This window comes from Chenopodium album, chromosome 15, assembly GCF_948465745.1.
Source record: "Chenopodium album chromosome 15, dcCheAlbu1.1, whole genome shotgun sequence".
In the NCBI taxonomy this organism is placed as follows: Eukaryota; Viridiplantae; Streptophyta; class Magnoliopsida; order Caryophyllales; family Amaranthaceae; genus Chenopodium; species Chenopodium album.
The window spans coordinates 8,788,026-8,801,666 of record NC_137848.1 but is presented as its reverse complement, the minus strand read 5'-3'; the positions used below and the strand labels follow the sequence as shown (position 1 = coordinate 8,801,666).

Here is a 13,641-nt window from a genome sequence, read left to right as displayed (position 1 = left end):
ATTGCCGAACACTACTAATCTAGATTTGAGACGTTCAATATCACCATTGGACAAATATTTGGTCTTATAGACCCATTGACTACCAAGAGCCCGTTTTCCGGGTGGAAGACACTCCAAAGTCCATGTACCATTGTCCTCTAGAGCACGAATTTCGTCTTTCATAGATTATCGCCACTCATCATGCTTCATTGCCTCATTGAAGGATTTAGGGTCACTACCCTTGATAATAGCTGCAAGAAATCTCTGATATTTGACAGAAAAATTGTCACAATTTATATAATGTGCTAAAGGATAAGGAGTACCTGAGGAGTGAGTGGAAGGGGACGAGAGTGGACTATTAGCAAAAACTGTATGTGTCACAAAATCACGATGCAAAACATTGGGAAACTTTTGACCATGTCCGCGACCCAATACTTCAACATTTGTATCATTGCCTTAAATTTCAGGTTCATGGAGCAGCCCATCATCAATGGGATCAAGAGACACAAACTTGGGCTGCTCAAGGGAAGAAAACGGCCCATCAGGCGTTGCTGGAGAGGAAGACGCACGCAACCCATCACTCTGGCTGGAGAACAAGATGGGCTTCGATGCTGAAGGCCTAGACTCGCTGGATTCCCATCGCCCAGACTAGAAGGTGACTTGGGCTGCGATGGAGAAGGCCCAGCGCTCACTGTGGCTTGAATGTGCGCTGGGTCTGTAGCAAATTTGGGTTGGGCTAATTGCTCATCAATTAAATTGCCCACCTCATTATCTTCATCAAAAACCAACTCTGAAAAATCCTCATGAATATTTTGATCAACATGCTCATTAACTGGAATATTTACCTCCTCCGGACTCCCAAACGGAAAAATTTCTTCAATGAATTTCACATCCCGGGAGACAAAAAATTCTTTGGTAGTCAAATCAAACATTCTCCACAGCTTTTTGCCAAACGGATAACCCACAAACATACACTTTCGACTACGACTAGCAAACTTATCACCTTTGGTTTTTGATTATGAGCAAAGCATAGGCATCCAAAGGTTCGAATAGTGTCAAAAGAGGGTGGTTTGTCAAAAAGAATTTCAAAAGGTGTTTTATTTCCCAAGAGAAGGGTTGGGGTTCGGTTAATTAGATGAGCGGCAGTGAGAACACATTCCCCCCAAAAATAAATTGGTATTTGTGCTTGAAACCAAAGCACGACTTACATTCAAGATATGTTTGTGTTTCCTCTCTACACGCCCATTTTGTTGAGGTGTTCCCACACAAGATGTCTGAAACAATATTCCAGTGGCTTGAAAATAATCAAGCAAACAATTAAACTCTGTCCCATTATCACTTTGGACCACCTTAATTGTTTGGTTAAATTGTCTGTCTACCATAGCATTAAAAGCCATAAACATTTGAAAAAAACTTCAAGTTTATCAACCAACAAATAAACCCAAATAGCTCTCAAAAAATCATCAAGAATTGTCAAAAAATAACACGCTCCACACGATGAAACATGTCAATATGAACCCCACAAATCACAATGAATTTTTTCAAATATTCGAGATGTTTTATTATCACTTAAGGAAATTTGTCTCTGGGATGCTTAGCATACATACATACTTCACAAACTTTATTTAAATGATCTTTGCTACTACAAACATGAGGAATTAACTTAATTACTTTTTCGGAAGGATGACCAAGCCGACGATGCCACAACTCCAACTTTGATGTAGCTTCAATTGTTGACACTTTCGGTTTGCTAAAATAGTATAGTCCATCTCTCCTAGTTCCCGTTCCAATCAGCTCCTTCGCATGGTCCTGTATAGCACAAACATGAGAATCAAATTGGACAATTGTATGTAAGTCATCATTAAGCTGAGAAACAGATAGTAAATTGCAACTCAAATTTGGAACATAAAGAACTCCGGTGAGAGTTATCTTTTCCGACAAACGGACGAATCCCACCAAAGTAGCCATTACTTTTGCACCGTTTGGTAAACCAACCGGACATTCAATATTTTGAGTGTCAACAAGCCAAGAACTATCTCCTGCGACATGATGAGTTGCACCGGTATCAATAATCCAAGACGAAACGTCAGACTTACCGGTCAATCTGTGTTCGGGTATTTGAGTATTACCAACAACCCTTGCAATAGCTTTCCACTGTTCGGGAGTGAATAATTGCCCCAAAGCCAAGGCAGTAGAAGAGGGAGGAACGGAAGACGAACTTGTACTTGTGGCCGCATTAGCACCAGGCTGCCCTCGTCCTTACCCCGGTCGTTTATCGGGTCTACCAACAAGATCATAGCAATGAGTCTCGGGGTGTCCCTTTTTCTTGCAATAGCCGCGTATTAACTCTGCCCAACAAGACGAGGTTTCGTGACCTGTTCTTCGACACTTTGAACAGAGTGGCTTTTCTCGGCCTCTGCCACGATCAGCCCCTGCACGAACGGCAAAACCCACCGCTTCTTGCTGCTTTGATTCGACCACAGACTCGGCCTCCTGTCTCGATGTGCGAACACGCTCTTCTTGGGTTACCAATTGGTAAGCCCTGTCAAGACTTAGGAGAGGGTCTTAAGATAGAATATTAGTACGAAGAGAAGAATAATAATCAGAATTTAACCCCATTAAAAAATCGTGTAGTCTCGATTGAGCTCGGCGTTCTTCGTGTAATTTACCAGCCGAACAAGAAGTACAGCAAGAACACGAGATCAAGGGCTCGTGACGATCTAATTCCTGCCATAGAGAATGTAGCTTGCCGTAATAAACAGAGACCGACATCGATTTGGGCTGTTCGCATATTGCAATGGACGCACGCAATTGTTGAATGCGAGGACCATTCGTTTGAGAAAAACGTCGCTTGAGGTGATCCTAAATAATTTTGCCTCCCTGAATTTTGACAGAGATGATTTTAAATCAAGGTCAATGGTGTTTGTTATCCACGAGATGAGCATGGCATTGATTGCTGTCCAATCGGACTTCGTACAAGAAGGGGACGGCTCTGTGATCGTGCCATCCAGAAATTCAAACTTCCGGCGTGCCTCTAACGCCTTTTGAATGTCTGCTGCCCAAGCATCATAATTGTCAGCCATAAGACGTGTAAGAGTAATGAAATCCCCCGGTCTATCTTGTGAACCGAGGTAGTAAGGGGAATTTGGTTCGATTTTTGTAGGTGGAGGTGGTGGTGGTGCATCACCACCAGCCATGGCTAATTAGCTCTTAAAAGAATTCGTTGCTCTGATACTATGTGAAATCATGAACCTTAGCTTGATTTTATTAAACTCAAGAGCTGAATATTTATAATACAAAGTTCCTTGGTTTCCTATTCCTACGAAAACAGGTACTGCTAGCCAAGGATAAGCAAAGGAAATAATATCCTAGAAAATCAAAGCAAATAATATCAAATAATATATTTCCTAAATATATCTTAATAAAAATTTTAAACCATCACCTGACGCGTTAACACGATCCATCACCCGAATGTTTCAAAACAATAATTTTTTTTTTAAAATTTCTTGAATTTTTATATTGGGCTATGCCCAACTAAAGCTAATGTCCATATTACTAATTCAATATGGTAATTCCTAAACCTTAACATTCAAAAAAAAAAAATAACCACCACCGCTCTCTGCCTCTCTCTTCCCTCTCTCTGCAACTCTGCCTCACGGTGGCACCATATATAGCAACGACGGTAGCAGCAACTCCATTAAGGAAAACGACGCCTTTTTTTTACGTATTTAATTTGTTTGTTCACTTGTTTAATAATTAATTTGTTCATATGAATTTTGTTTGTTCACTTGTTTAATTCAATTATATATGTTGTTGAGTTGTTGTAATTGTTGTTGCTAATTTCTGGATTTTTCATTTGAAATTAATTCGAATTTGTTGTTTGTTTTTAGGGTTAATTTCATGAATTTGCTGCCTTTTTTTCACGAATTTGCTACCTTTTTCTTCACGAATTTGTTGCCTTATTTTTCATGAAATTAATTCAATTTTTATGCTTGTTTTTAAGGTTATTTTCACGAATTTTCTGCTTGTGTTTAAGGTTCATATGTATATTTGAATTTGCTAATTTTTTTAATAAATTGTTGATGGGAATTTGCTGCTAATTTAGGTATGGGAAATGATGTTTTGGATGGTAATGAATCTGGGTATGATTCATCAGTTCGTCCTTCAACACCTTATGTAATTTTTTTATTTATTTTAAATGCTCACATTTTACATCCGATTATCACCCAAACCATCCGTTTCACCCGTGGGTAATGGATGAATGGATTTAGGTGGATGTTATAGCGGGTGGTGGATGGATGGGGTGGGGTGGATGAAGGCCGGTGATGGTCCACCCACCCCGAACCCGATCCATTTTCATCCCTAGCCACCACCATCCACAACACTACCACCACCAACAACACCATCACAACCTGACGGCAGCAGCCCACCTCGCAACACCGGCCGATCTTCGTCTACCAGGGCGAGCGCGAACCAACATGCCTCGTCAAGGGAAGCAACTTCGGGGGGAAAGCGCCGGTAAGTTTTTTTTTTTGTTGGTTACGAACGTCTGTCGGAGATGTCCTCAACGTGGTGGAGACATCTATCGGAGATGTCCCTTCCACGGTGGAGACATTTGTCGTAAATGTCCCTTCAACGGTGGAGACATATGTTAGAGATGTACGTACCACGTTAGAGACATCTCCTTCACGTGGAAAACATAGTTGGTAAAGACAATTGTCGGAGATGTCCCTACCACGTAAGAGACCTCTCCTTCAAATGTCCACAGATATTTTTTTTTTTTTGAAATTTTTTAAAATTTGTTTTTATTTTTTTTTTATTTTTTTTATTTCGAAAATATTTAGTCAATTAGTCTAAATTAATGTTTTGCATCTAATTCGATTTTTCATAATTAGTCAAAAGTAACAATTTTCATCTAATATGTGTCCTTAATTTGGTTTAATTTTGCATAACTCTAAGCGTTCATTAATTAGTCAAAATGTGGCGGTGGTGACGATGGTCGGGGTATTAGTGGTGGCGGCAGTGTAGGTGTTGTGGTGTGGTTGTCTGAATTTGTGGTTTGAAGGTAAATATGGGTGAGGATGTAATAACATTTGAAAGTAAGGGTAACATGGTCATTAATAATGTCAACTTGAGTATTTTTATGTCGTCAAATAGCAATTCAGCTTTTTAAAATCGGTTTTTTTTTTATGTATTGTATAATGTATCTCTCTTTACATGTACCTCACTTATGTCTATTTAATTGTTACGGAGTACTCCGTATTACTCTTCAACCATATTCCTTACTTTGATACAAAGTAAGTATACTTTATGGGTTTCGAAAATCATTCTTCATGTTTCAATACTCAAATGCAATCGAGAAAAAAATTATGTATTGTTGTTTAATACTTTAGGATTTTGAAACATGATTGCTAAATACAACCCTAATCTACTTAACACACCCCCCTAAAAATCCAAATTTACCCTCCCTGTCAAACTCCCTGTCATTTCTTTCGTTCCTTTCTTTCAATCTAAAACCCAAAAATTTTCAATCAAAAATTCATTCAATACTCAAAATCAATTTGAGAACTTCTTCAATCGAAATTTGTCGCTTGATCTTCCCTACAAATGTCCACCGTTGTTGTAAAGGTAATATAATCTACACAATCTCTCATATTTTTGTTGCCCCATTTTACAAATTAATTTAGGGTGTAATTTCGTTTTTTTTTTTTTTTTTGGTTTGTTGCTTGAGTATGATGAATTTTGGGGGTTTTGTATACTCTTTATTCTATTTGTGGGGTGTTTAATCTTTGTTGGGATCGAACTTTCATTCAATTGAAAAAATTGAATTGAAATTGGGTAATATTAGATAAATTGACTAATGCAATTTCAACCATTTTGTGTAACTGGTATGAAATTGATTGGACTGTTTTGTATGAATGGGCTAAAATAGAGGAATTAATTCCGATAACTGGGATATAATAGTTGTAGTTTTTTTGTCTAACAGGGATATAATAGTTCTAGTTGTTTTGTATAACTGAGTAGTAATAGAAATCACTATTTCTTTCATTTGAATCTGAATTACTAGTTTGCATTCTAATTTGTGAGCTATATAACCAACTGTTAATTTATTCCTCATACTCCTTGTTGCTTAATACATTTAGCAAAGAATCATGACTAGATGTATTGGGTATTACTATAGGACATGATCACAATAGTTTCAATATAAATTCTTAAATCTTCTAAAGAAAGGAGACCAAATGGGTATAAGATAAGTAAGATGAATGGCAGCTTGTTTCTTAATAGCATGTTCCTTTATTTTTTGTAAGCTATGATCTAATTTGTCTCAACTAGTATCTATTTTCATCGTCTGGTTCAAGCCTGCTTAAAATAAGTTTAATTCTTTAATCTAAATTGTCTTTCATGTCTCTTGTTCCATTTGCTAACAAAATCATGCAACACCTACACTTGTATATAAAAGTTAGGTTAATTGGTTGCTACACTTGGGAGGGGAGAGGGAAACAGCCCACACCGCAAGCTGCCTGCTGCTCACTTGGGCATGAGTAGACTGCCCCGCAACCACCCTGCAGCTGTCCTCCACAAGAACCTAATGGGTCTCAAACAAAAGAAGTAGAGGCAAAACGAGCATGGAATAAAAGGCCTCACAGAAGAACAACTGTAGCACCAGGTGGGCTTTTGTCGATCAAGTTGCTTCATGGTTATCGTGGTCATGTTTTATTTAATTTGTGATAAATAGAGCTTATTGCTTTGTTCAATATGTACAAAATATAGTACTACGTATACTATTTTGTTCAATAAATACGAATTAAAGTATACTATTTTGTTCAATATGTATGAAATAGAGTATATAATTTTGTTCAATATGTACGAAATAAATATATTGTTTTGTTCAATGTGTGCGAAATATAGGCATTGATATTGTTCAATGTCGTTGAAATTTACTTGTTTCACGCAGAGTGTACTCGAAAATAATAATAAAAATAACGAAAAACTTACATCAATTTTGAGAATTGTCCTCCTTTGCAATCATTAATCAGTATTTTGAATCAATTTTGGTACTCGTGTGATAGAAAATTTCAAATTTACTAATATGTTTTACCAAGTTGAAAGAGGGGGAGAAAAGATAATTTTTATAATTCTATTAAGGTTGAAAAAATAAGGGAAAAGGGTTGCGTCAAGTAAACTTAGGTTGCGTTTAGCAACCCCCTTTTGAAATGAAGTTAGGGATTTGATTATTGTGACGCATTTGGGGATATTAACTCAAAATTCGTCAATCACATTGTGATAAACACTATTATGATTATAAATTTATAATTGATTTTCAATTTAGAATAGTTAATAAAAACCCCAATTTACCTAGCTTTTCGTCTGATTTGCGCCAAATTTTTGAAAGCCACAAGTCTCCTTTTGGTCCCTTTCCCCTCCCCCCCCTCCAATGTTGTTTTTGATATTCACTTTTGGTCCCCTTGGGGTTTCTTTTGCAATCAAAGTTCAAATTCAAACAATAATTTTTTTTAAAAGGAAAGAGGAGAAAGAGAGAACCATTGAGAACCAATAAGCTCTCAAATGAAAAGTTTTGTCTTACAATTCCAAACAGTTTCTTACTAGAAAAGTTCTCAAACACAAATGAAAAAACTCCCAAGTAAAAAACCTTTCATCAATAAGATAGAGAGTTTAAATTCTAGGTGTCGAGGCGCATGCAGCAAGTGCAGCCCTGCCTTCAGCATTCAAGTATTGCATAAAATCTTCATAAGCTTGCAAGACCAAGTCTTCATCATCCCATTCATCACGATAAGTCTCTGGTTCTTTATGCGCATGGACTAATCTCCCAAAAAATATAGCCTTCCTCCATTCCTCGGCGAGAGGGCAGCCACACTGTGCAGCAAGCCAATCCTCGTATTCCAATGACCAAGAGAGTTGCTGCATGAAAATCCAAACATTTTATTGAAGTCAATTGATCCATATATCTTTTCTTTATTCCATCAATTCGCTCCTAAGGAACGATGTCAATTATGCAAACTAGACATGAAAGGTTATCTTTAATTATTTAATAACAACTTATTTTAACACAAAGTTATCACAATTGATCTGAAGGAGTTCATGAATTATAACTTCATCATAATCATTGTCATTCCATCCATGTTAAATGAAAGGAGCAAAGAGTAGAGAGGATCTGAAGTCCATGAAATTTTTTTTTATTTTTTTTTAAAGAGAGTACATGAAATTAATTAATACCAAAGTAAATCATTTAACTCAAGTAATAATAAACTTAACTAGTTTTTAGGTCCGAACGATGCCTCGAGTTATTACATATATTACAATAATTGTGAATGGTATTAAAGATACCATTTAAGATATTTTTTATGTTTTTTTTTTTTTTTGTTATTAAAGACACATATTATGACATAGTTCAATGGTTAAGTACACTATTAAATAACTTTGAGGTCATGGTTTTGTAGCATGTAGACTTGATTCAAAATGCCATGGAGAATGCCACGTGACATATTGACTTGATTCGAAACGCCTTTTAATATATAGAAATACATAATAGATTACGTTACCTTAACATCATGGATCTTATGAGTGTAGCGCTTTGGAACACCCTTAGCATCCAATTCTGAATAGAAGGCTTCAACATCCTCCATCATCTTTTCTTCCGAGGGAAGTGATATACGCCCAGATAAAACGCCTGCTACCCACTTACTTTGAAGTTCATAAACGAAAAACGAGAGAATCTAGCATGAAAATTGAAAAGACACAGCTCGGTCATTTTCTTTAGGTATATATCTAGTGATGATAACATATACTTCGCGCGTACATATATGAAATAATGTATAATACCGAAAGAAATCTTACCAATGATGGCACACCAATGAAGGATATCCCAGGGGCTAATGAAGGAGGAAACACATGCTTGTAAAGCGGCCCAACACGATTATCATCAACATTAACAACACCATTGGTGTCAAGAAAAGGGAAATGTTGCTTATACCTAATTAATTATGTATCAGTCCATTAGTATGTTTGGATTCAATTCTATACAACATATTTTATTACATAAAATAATGTAGTTGGACTTCATCTAGTGTAGCTAGTAAAATCTTATGGGGTACATGGGTTTGAATTCATTTGCAATTGTCCATAGTCGACCATCCTCTAATTAATAGCTTAGCCAAGCAAAAAGTTTAACGGAAGAAAATTTCTACTCCCCTCCGTCTCCAATTGTTTGTCCCATAAAAATATCTCTTTATAAAGTTTTAATTGAGTGAAATTGATATGAAAGAAAAAAGTGGTGGAACCTAAAGTATTTTTGTAAGAATAAAGTAGTGATCCATATGTACATAAAGAGGGTGTTTGGCAATTGGCTTTTTGTCTAGCTAGTCAAAGAGCCAAAAAATATGTTTGATAGTTGGCTTTTTTGTTGGATTTTAAGCTAGCTTTTTTGCCAGAAGTCAAAAGTTAATAGGAGTAGCTATTTTTATTGGCTTTTGGCTTGTTAGCCCACTTAATCACTAATAAACAGCTAACAACCATCAATAAGTTTACCTAACACTTTTGTAAAAAGTCGGCTTTATTAATTAAATTAAAAAGTCAATTCATACAGCTAATACTTCCATCTAGTCAAACAAGCCAACATCCTACAATCAACCGCCGATTACCAACAACCCCAAATAGTATGGAGCAATCTTTAAGAAACGACTTTAAAAGGAAGTTATTGGTGCAAATAAAAAAGGACATAATGAGTATCAAATTACCCGGCGCAATGGAGAATGACGTCCGCAAAGACTGCGCTCCCATCTTGAAACGACACTTTACCATCTTCATGTGCTCTTTCTATCTGCATTATTAAGGCAAGAAGAATATGTACTTCTTAAACTCATCCTAGAATTAGGAAAAGACAATGAAAAAGCGCTAAATGAACTTTCGAGAAGGCCGAATAGTCTCTTCCACTAGTTGAGTAGTTTTACCATAGGATGAAGCCACAAGTTGTCAAAAATATGATGTTTTCCAAATTTGCCCAATTTTCCTGCTGCCTTAGATCTAGCTGTTATGTGGACTTCTTTGGCTGATTTAGCTATTTCCCTTGAGATATCGGTAGCACTTGAAGAAAGCCCGATCACGACGACAACCTGATGGAAGCAAGAAGACGTCATTTATAGACAAAACGAAGCAGAGAAAAGCAAGGAAAGAAGATTTACAATCAAAGAAAATCATAAAAAGATCCTGTTAGAACTGACAACATTTGGTAAGTGTAACATTTATTAAAACACGAAAGAAATACAACTAGTCATAAATCTTACACACATACATTGCACTCTGTGCAAATTCTGAATATGAACATTTCAACTCAAAATACAAAAATGACCAAATATAGAAACTGAACACACCTTGTCTTGATAGGGTTCTGGTATGCGATAGTTGTGGCTATGAATTTGCCTCCCTGGCCAAAGGTCAAGCCCAGTAAAAGGTATTGACATAATAATAATAATAATAATAATAATAATAATAATAATAATAATAATAATAAAGAACTAGCAAGAATCATCAACTAACATAGGGTTAGTTATATATGTTACAAATTTTAATATTTATAGATGTGTCAAAATTGTGTAAATACTAAATAGTGATTTAAACTTGGCAAATTTTAGAATCATGAATTAGCTTGTATGTTATTCACAACTTTAAAATTTTGATAGCATGAGAACGAAGTATCAATGGTAGATAAACACATAATCATTCTCTAACGACACTACTCCGAACAAATGATAAAAATGAAGAGCGAGTAGTTAAATGGATTTAAATTTTTGTAACGTAATAATTTCAATACAGTAATAAAAGAAAGATAGCTAAAACCAATTTCAATCATTCTCTAATATACTACTCCGAACACCACCATAATATAAACTATATAATTATTAAAATATTATGGTAGTCATATGTCAAACGATCACTGTAAAAAAAAAAAAATTTCCTAAATGAATTACCGGGAATGTTATGAGCAACTTGTGGTTCAGTGAAATGTCCGTTACAAACAACCACAACATCATAAGTTTGAGCCACTTCGGTGCTCTCATCTCCGCCAACACTTGCATATTTCACCATCCACTTTCCATCGGTCTCCAACCCAACATGTCGCACCTCTGTCCGAAAACTGATTAATTCATTCAGACCAAACTCGCTAGCAAAATCTTCTAAATATCTGCGCACCTCATTATGACTTGGAAACCTTCGTGAATCTCTGTCGACTTTGCCTACAAAGAAAAGTGTAGGCACCATCAAGTCTAATCACATAAACCATAATTTACCGTTTAGACTAGTACGCTAATTTAAGGCCCCATTCACTTCACCATTTTTTTTTTTTTTGCTGAATTGAAATTATTTTTACTAAATTGAAATTATTTTATTAAACTTAAATTATTTTTACTGAACTGAAATTATATTTGCTGGACTGAAATTATTTTTATTGAGTTTCTATTATATTTCTTCTTTATAGTCACTGAATTTTAGTGAACTAAACTTATTTTTACTAAACTGAAATTATTTTTACTAAACTGAACATATTTTACTGAACTGGAATTATTTTTAATGAACTGAAATTATTTTTACTTAATATTATTTTTTAAAGGTGAAGTGAACATTAAGGCCCCTTTCACTTCTCCTTATTTTTGCTGAAATGAAATTATTTTTACTGAAACAAAATTATATTTGCTGAACTTAAATTATTTTACTGAACTTAAATTAATTTTACTGAACTGAAATTATTTTTGCTGAACTGAAATTATTTTTACTGATTTTCTATTATAATTCTTCTTTAAGAAAAATGAATTTTATTGAACTGAAATTATTTTTACTGAACTGAAATTAATTTTACTGAACTGAAATTATTTTTACTTAGTGTTATTTTTTTAAGGTGAAATGAACGGGGTCTAATTAGACTCGTAGATTACTAGACATATAAGGATCAAAACCACATAAGTTACCGTTTAAAAGCATTTATTTTAATCACTTGTTTCAAAGAAAACACACACATATGAGGTCATGGGTTCAACTCTTGATCTTATGGTTTAAACAAAATGGTTGCTTAACTTGCATTGTTAGTTATCTTTTATGTATTCAAAGATATTTATTGTTGGTGGTGTTATAATTAAAAATATATTGTTAACTTATGTAAAAGATAAATGGATTTAGTTTTATGTTTCAATGTATAATTGTATATATAAGGAAAAAATCCTAAGAAGTTACACTCGGCTCCTTTTAGACCTGAGAAACGTGTTATTCAGGTGGGGTTTAAGTCGGATCATTTCAAATCAGGTCGATTTCAAGTCAACAAGCATTTGGGTCACGTCAAGTAAGTTCGGGTTTGAGTTCGGGTCTATAATTGTGGGTCAATTTTTAGCTAGGTCACATGTTGGGTTATTCAGGTCAACTCATGTCTAGCCCCTTTGGTACTCAAATAGTACTTTCGACTCTATTGACAAATATGTTAGTCAAAGTGATGCAATTGATAAACAACATAGAGTATATGATTTTTTTTCACTTGATTAATGTTAGATTTTGTATTTCAACTACAAAAATCTTAAGAGGTGAACAACAACAAGAAAATAGTGTAATATTTTGGGGGTAAAAATAGGTAGAACCATTAACACAAGTAGGGATTAAACTCTAAAACTTCTACTAATGTTTGCGGATTTAGGGCAACCTTTTACCCCAAAATCTGATGATTTTGCCCTTTAATAAATGAAATATGTTTATAAAGTGGGGCTCGCACAACAAACAACGAGAACAACAATAATTTAAGAAAATAAATGGGAGAACATATCATTACCGGTAGGAGCAAAGGGAAAATCACGAAAACCCATAGCTTTCTCTAGGAGTATTGGTGCGGAGGGAAGCGTAGAGGCTTGAATCTATGATTTTCCGAGTTGGGTCGAGTCCAAGCGGGTCAGACTCAACCTCGTCCAAATAAACCCAGTTCCCACCCAACTGAGCACCACGGTCGAGCACCACTGTACTACATCATGACCTTCCTTCATAAGCTCACGCGTCGCTACCAACCCAGCTGCTATAGCACCAATCACGGCGACTTTCTTAGTTGACAATGGGACAATCATTTTTGGGAAAGGGTGACAAATAAAATGGTTTGCAGTGACAGAGTTACGAGAAAAAGAATAATGTTGGAAAGCTTAATTATATTCATGAAATAATCCAACTAATATTTAAAGTGTCACAAAAGAGCATTAAATACTAGCAAAGATAGACATGAAAATAATAAGGATGTTAAAAAGATTACAAACAATAACATCAAATCAAAGATATAACATAATATCCTAATATGCCATATATAACAAGTTATGATATTAACAATGAAAAACTTTCAAAACTATTATGTGAGGTCATAATAAATTATTCTCGAAATATACTTTCAAAATATCAACTTATAACTTAAGATAGTTCCTCCGTTCTTTTAATATTGCATTATAGGGTTGGACACACTTTTTTTGGTAGTAGGGAAAAGGAAGAGAGAGAAAGGTAAAATAAAAAATTATCCATGTGATGTAAACATAAATTAAAGAATCAAGTGTTAAAAGTAAGTATATACTAAGTATTTGCAGTGAATAGAGATATTTTGTTTTTTAAAATAGATATGGTGTAATATTTGTC

General features: G+C 35.0%; 1 pseudogene; it reads right to left on the bottom strand.

Moving 5' to 3' along the window:
- Positions 1-7,653: 7,653 nt before the first annotated feature.
- On the bottom strand, positions 7,654-13,091 carry LOC145580738 (flavin-containing monooxygenase FMO GS-OX-like 5; annotated as a pseudogene).
- Between the last annotated feature and the right edge of the window lie 550 nt (positions 13,092-13,641).